The 6,529-nt window shown below is 45.4% G+C and overlaps 1 long non-coding RNA gene across 2 annotated transcripts in view; it reads right to left on the reverse strand.

Moving 5' to 3' along the window:
• Positions 1 to 2,281: 2,281 nt before the first annotated feature.
• LOC117244422 overlaps positions 2,282 to 6,529 on the reverse strand; it is a 39,593-nt gene continuing 35,345 nt past the window's right edge. For both annotated transcript variants that reach the window (XR_004497491.1, XR_004497490.1), the window contains exons 6-7: positions 4,623 to 4,734; positions 2,282 to 4,048 (exon numbers count right to left, since the gene is read on the reverse strand). This is a non-coding gene — a long non-coding RNA (uncharacterized LOC117244422). The remainder of the gene's footprint in view (positions 4,049 to 4,622; positions 4,735 to 6,529) is intronic.

Raw genomic sequence — 6,529 nt, forward strand, 5'->3', positions numbered from 1 at the left:
CCAACATTTCACACTATTTTTCATCAGGTCCAAATCAATCTCAACCCTCCATTACCCTCCACACACATGCTCAGCATGTAGAGCCCAAAATGACAGACTGTATTTCAGCCTAACTCGTTGAGAACAATTTTTTAATCATTTTTCTCCTCCACAGGAAATAAAACTACAGCTCATGCATGCATGAACCTCTACCACCAGCTACCAGTTGATTGAGAAATGGGGGGACCACACAATGCACCCCTGCAGCCACAGTTCAGGTGATACAGCTCAGCGTTAATGCAGGATTATAGAGTGTTGTCTGTTCTTGAGCATATAAAACATTGCCCACCAAATGCAGCTCAAAAAAAGGCAAAGCAAAATAAAAAGTGTACAAACAGGCATGAGCAAAGCATTAATTCAGCTGGTTCTGGACTCCTTTCTCAGTATTACTGCAATGTGGCTTCTGAAAGAAAACAAGTGTATTGAATTAGTGCAAGTGGAAAATGGGTTCTTTGACCAAAATGGAACAAAATAGCAGGGGTAGGAGGGAGTTGTATGGGCAAGATTCTTTAAATAATTTTGGGGGAGTTTCTTTAACTGGAGAATTGGAAAAATAAATTTGGAGATTGGCAAATTTTCGTCTAAACGTTTCAATAGCCAAAGACTCAATTCTGGCTTTAGTTCACTCTTCAATGATGATATCCACTGAAAAATGTCAATAATATGAGAAAAAGCTTTTGTTGTTTTCATTTTCCACAAAAAAAAAAGGATTCATCTTCAGTGCAACTCTCATTTCAGTCTGTACTTGTCACAAGCTGGATGGACAGAGATTTACTCCCTCAAATAACTCCCCTCCACTAAAATCTGCCGGGGGAAGAAAGAATAACACAAAGAAGAGGGACAATACACAAGTCACAATGAGGGGTAGAACAGAAGAAAAGAGGGTGAAAGCACCTAGCAAAATGGCACAGAAAGAGAGCAGGAAGGGTGAAAGAAAGAACAGTGTTATTTTTTTCTCCCCCTTCCATTACAAAGAGTTTAATTTTCTTTTCTTCATCTATTGTAGAAAACCCCACATGTTCATGGTTTTAAATGGTAAAGACAAAGCCTGGGAAAGGGAACAGAGTAGAGTTGCATGAGGTCACAGCCTGTTTCATGTCCCAAACCTGAGCCCACACCTTTTCCCACACTACTTTATATTTTACTGTCTCTGATGCGCTGTCCATCAGCTTTCTTAGCAGTGTATAACAAGGTAACAGAAAAGCGGAGCCCACAGTGCTCCTTGGGGAGCCAAAAGAGATCTAACATTTTGGAAATGCTTACCCACATACAATAGTTCAGAGAAAAGCTGTTTGAAAACAGAGGGTTCAGGAGTTGGGAAATATTTCCAGAATGTAATCTATAAAACCTTAGATTGGCTTTTGCATGTGGAATTCGTTGTTGTTGTTGTTTAGAAGTAGTTCATTGTAGAATTGTACTGGTTGTGTTTTTTGTGTGTTCCAATTGAATGTTTAATTGTCATGAGCATTATCCCTATTTTTGTAGTCTCTTAGTCATTTGTTTGTTGCTATTGATGCATTGTTTGTAAGTTTAATATTCTCTTTTAAGTTTGTTACTTTCGAGGTTTTCAAAGCAAATCCCCTCACCAGCAGCATCTTACAAAGAGTTTTTAACCTGCCCCAGAAGACTTGTAACTTGACACCACGGCAATGGTGCATACTAATGAGGAACTTTCTCTCCAAAACCTCAGTTACCCCAAGGCCAGCAAATTGTTGGAGCAGAAGATGTTACCAGCACCCATCAACAACAATTACAGGGGTGGGACTGCCAGCAACAAGCTGAGGGGACACAGATTATAAAAGGACCTGTGAAGTTTGAAGAAATGCCCTTTAACTGTGGATTAGCTGCAGCTGAGGACCCGACACTGCAGACTTCGGTCTACATCTCTTAGAGACTTTTTTATATAAATTTGAGTGCAGATTAGCTGCATTCACAGCAGTGCCGCTGAGTTCTTGCTTTGGGACCAAAACGCCGGTTCTGCCAGAGAATTCCTCAATCCTCAGACCTTTTTTTAATTTCTTTTCTTTTTTTCTCCCTCACCCATTATCCCTTCCTCCCCTTTGCTTTTTTCCCTTAATAAACACCCTAGTTTATTTGAACTCCCAAAGTTGTGTCTTTTTCCTCACACAGAAGAAATCATTTTCTGTAGAATATTGCTTTCAGAATGCAATGGATAAACAACAAGCAATGGATAAACATCAGTTGAAGGAAATGAAGAAGCAAGTTTTACAGACACGCAAAATGAATTCATGCCTTGTTTAGTTTTCAAAATGTTGTTTTTCCCCTGAAAATACATCTTCATTTGTGGTGCACGTTGCTCTATATTATTGAGTACTTTTTCCTTAATACCCCTGTTCCATTTATCCCTCAAGGTGTCCTTATCACAAAACCATCCAAGCAGGTAGGGTAACGGATGAACTGTGCATGTAGACAAACACAAGAGGTGTTCCTGCAAAGTTTTATTGGTCCTGCCTGCACTGCTGCCAAAGAAACTCCTCTCCAAGCTGCTATCAGAGTTTGGTGACTGTCAGAAACCTGTCTGGGATGCTCCTGGACAAGCAGTCACAACATGGCAGGGCTCAGAGTACTCCAGACATGGGGTTTGCACCATTCTTTTGGAGGACAAGATGGTTATAAAACCCCTTTGCTGTCCAGCTCTGGTGGCTTACAGAGCACGTGGGTGGAATATTTGCTGTGTCTGCCTTGGCCCCGTGAACACATGGCAAACAGGGGAGAGGAAATATAACTGAGGGTTCCTGGGTTGAGGTAAGGGCAGGGAGAGGTCACTCACCAAATAACATCATGGGCAAAATAGACTTGGAGATATTAACTGACTTTACTCCTGACAAGGTCAGAGCAGGACAGTAGAGAAGTAAAATAAAACCTTAAAAATACCTTCTCCCTACCACTTCCTCCTGCCCAGCTCTACCTCCTCCCCGAGTGCTGCAGGAAGACAGGGAATAGGGTTCCAGTCAATCCATCACAGGGTGTTTCTGCTGCTGCTCAGGGAGAGGAGTCCTTCCTCTGCTTCACCATGGGGTCCCTGCCACAGGAAAGAGTAATCCATGAGCTCCTCCAGTGGGTCCATCTCACAGGCAACAGCCCTGCACAAACTGCTGCCATGAGAATCACTCTTCCACAGGGTCAGTCTCTCAGGAACAGGTTGCTCCAGTCTGGCTCCCTCACAGGGTCACAAGTCCTGCCAGCAAACCTGCTCCAGTGTGGACTCCTGTCTCCATTGTGCAGGTCCTAGCACAGATTTCCCAGGGGGTCACAGCCTCCTTTGAGCATCACCCTGCTCCAGTGTGGGCTCTTCCATGGGCTGCAGTGGATCTCTGCATCCCCAAAGACCTCCATGGCTGCAGAGACACAGGGGAGTCTCCTGGAAATGTTTTTTAACACCCTACCAACCTCCCCTGTTATTTTACTGCATTTTCCTCCTTTTTTTTTTTCCCTGCAGCAGACAAGACAGACAGTTTCTGAGAAGATTTCAACAAGGTTTTACAGAAAGTGAATTTACCACTCCTGACTGTGAGTACTCTTGGTGGAAGTCTCAGGGTTGCACTCATGTAACCATGGAACAAAAATGACATTTTGACTATCTAAATACTTGTAGGCAGTCCACAAATAAATAATTATTCACAGAAATTATGGGCAGTATTATCTCAAACAACAAACACATTCAAGAACATCCAGGAAAGCTCACAGTTTGCAAACAGATAAAAGGCCAAACACTTCCATTCAGTTACTTGCTGTAGATTATTCACGCAGCTCTAATAACTGTCCCCTGTCTCCATAAGCCTGCATCAAATGCAGTCCAAAACTGGGATGGTGGTGAAAGTTCCCACTCTGTTATCATGAAAACCCAGAGTTGAAGCTTTTTTCTTTTTTTCCCCATTCATTTCTACCAAATAAAATCAAAAGATGGGATTATCTTCACAGAGTTTGGTTTTGAGTTGCTTCATTTCAGTGGCATGCAGATATTTTCCCTGTGGATGACCAGGAACACCTGTTGAGTTTAAAAGAAAAGCACAAAATCCCCATGAAGCTGTGTTTTTATTTGGTTAGATTTGGAATTTTTCACCCTCTGATTTTTAGGTTCTGACAGCAAGCACAGCCTGCAGGGAGCATTGCTTGGAAGCTGTTAAAGAGCAGCAATTGCTGCTGAAGGGGACTAGTTGCACAGGATATGATAAATGACCTCCTAGTGGCTACAATTCATGCAGCCACCAGGCTCTGGGCCAAACACCCTCAGTGTGTCTCAGTCTCCACAGAGGTGGCACCCACCCCACAGCTGTTCCTCCTTCCCTTGCTTGTGCCACAAAAACCTCCAACACCATACTGGAGCCTCAGCCACTGGGCTGCACCCAGTGAGCACCCCTCAAGCAAGAGCAGCAGCCAACCTCCTGTGAGGCAGAGAGCTGGAAATGAGCCCTGCCAGCCTTGGAATGGCCAGCAGAGATGTTCTGGCAGCAGGCAGCTCAGGAGATTGGTCTCCCTGGTTCAAGCCCACGGTCTTCACCCTTGGTACTCAGCCTGGCTAAAGAAAGAAATTTGGGCTGGTGATATGCTCTGCTATTCACCTTGAAATGTTCCCTCCTGGAATTGTTGGTAACATCTTCATGTTTTCCAGGACCCAGAGAGTAGTTTGGTCTCCTTCACCTCAGGGGTTTCCAGCAGTGCTGTGCTCTTCACCTGTTGGGGGGTGGGTGTCATTCTTTTTGTTCCTTCTCAGTTATGGAATTTTTTGTACATTAGTTCTGGGGAAAACCTGATGGCTGGTACTTGTTGGGTGCTTGAGAAACACAGGGAGTTTGGCTGGCCCAGAGGGGAAGGGGAGCGGGAAAAAGTGAGGGTGGGGGCAGCTGGGGGCTGGCTGGTTTCTTGGGCTGGAGAGCAAGACACTCTCTCGGAGCTGTTGTGGCTAACAGAAGGGAATTCGCCATCATCTAGACAGAGCTGCTGCTGCTGCTTCTTCTTCTCCTTCTTCCTTGGTGGACTTGCACCCCCTGTCCTGCCAGGACATGTGGCAGTGCCAGCCACCGCTGCAAATACACCTCAACCACCGGCCCAGGATCTCAGCTCATCCCTGCTGTTCCAGCTGAGTGTTCCTCAGAGCCCTGCAGGAGCACCGGGACTGACTGCCCAAGGGGTCTGTGAAGCAAAGCCTCTCCTCCATCCCTTCCCATCTCAGCCCAGAAAGCTGTCACGGGGTCCCTGGTTCTGTTTTGTTGCTAACGCTGTAGTTATTGTTGTTTGTGTGCCTTGTTATACATACTAGTAAAGAACTGTTATTCCTATCCCCAGAGCTCTGCCTGAGAGCCCCTTGATTTCAGAATTATAGTAATTTGGAGGGAGGGGGTCTGCATTTTCATTCTGAGAAGGGTTCCTGCCCTCCCTAGCAGACACCTGTCTTCCAAACCAAGACAGATTTTGACACCCAGTGATGGGGCCCAAGGGCACTGAGAGAAAAAGGGTGAAAAAGGAATAACAGTTCTTAAATAACCTATTTTTTTTGTGTGCTGGATATTGAAACCCCATTAGATGACCTCATGTGGTCTAGGTTACCCAGGTTCAGCCAGCACATGGTCATGGCTATACTTCTCCCATTTGTTGCACCTTACCTAAACATGAGTCCTATAACTAAGGCCACTGTGGCTGTTACCCAGGTTGTTTTATGGGTTAATAAGGTGAAGAATTCATGGATTTTTAACTTCCTCTGGAAGGCGGGCACGTGGATTCAAAGCAATCGCACAATAACTGGATGGGTTTTGGGTTACTTTAAAAATGGTACCCAGGATGAGGAAATGACACCAGAGGAAATTTTCCCCCAACCCTTTACCCAGCTCTTCAGGTCTACCCCACCAATTTTCAAAGGGTTCAAATCTCTAGATGCTAATGATATCACAAAATAGCTGGTGTTGCTGATAGGCCTATTCTATTTAGCTTTCAGGATAATCACCCTGACACCTACCCCAGAGACCAGGGATGCTGCCCGAGAACCTGGCACAGCCCCAGAGACTAGGGATGCTTCCCCAGAGCCTGCCCCTGCCCCACAGCCAACCTCAGAAATGAACCACCAACAGTGGGTGGGTGTTCTGGTGAGGGAGATGCATGAGATACTAAAGGAGTGCATTTCCTCAGCTGCTGGGAAACCCTCCCCCTGCCTCAAAGGGGGAGAGTCTGATGGTGCTGCAGTGGAACCCACAGACGTTACAACCGTCCAGGTTCCAGCTGAACCACAAGGGCAGTCACAGCCAGCAGCTGTTGCCCCTGTGGAAACAAGAAAGTCTAAGATGAAATCACAGCACCCTCTTGATAAGGATAAAAAAGGAGGACCTTCACAACTCACAGGGAAGCCAGAGGTTGAGATAATCACCGAGTCCCTGACATATGACAGTCTCCGTAAGTTACAAAAAGACATTGTGAGGCGGGGGCTTGAGCCTTATACAACCTGGTTACTTCGGGTCTGGGATCTTATGGGTACAGG

Source organism: Parus major, chromosome 1A (assembly GCF_001522545.3).
Source record: "Parus major isolate Abel chromosome 1A, Parus_major1.1, whole genome shotgun sequence".
Classification (NCBI taxonomy): domain Eukaryota; kingdom Metazoa; phylum Chordata; class Aves; order Passeriformes; family Paridae; genus Parus; species Parus major.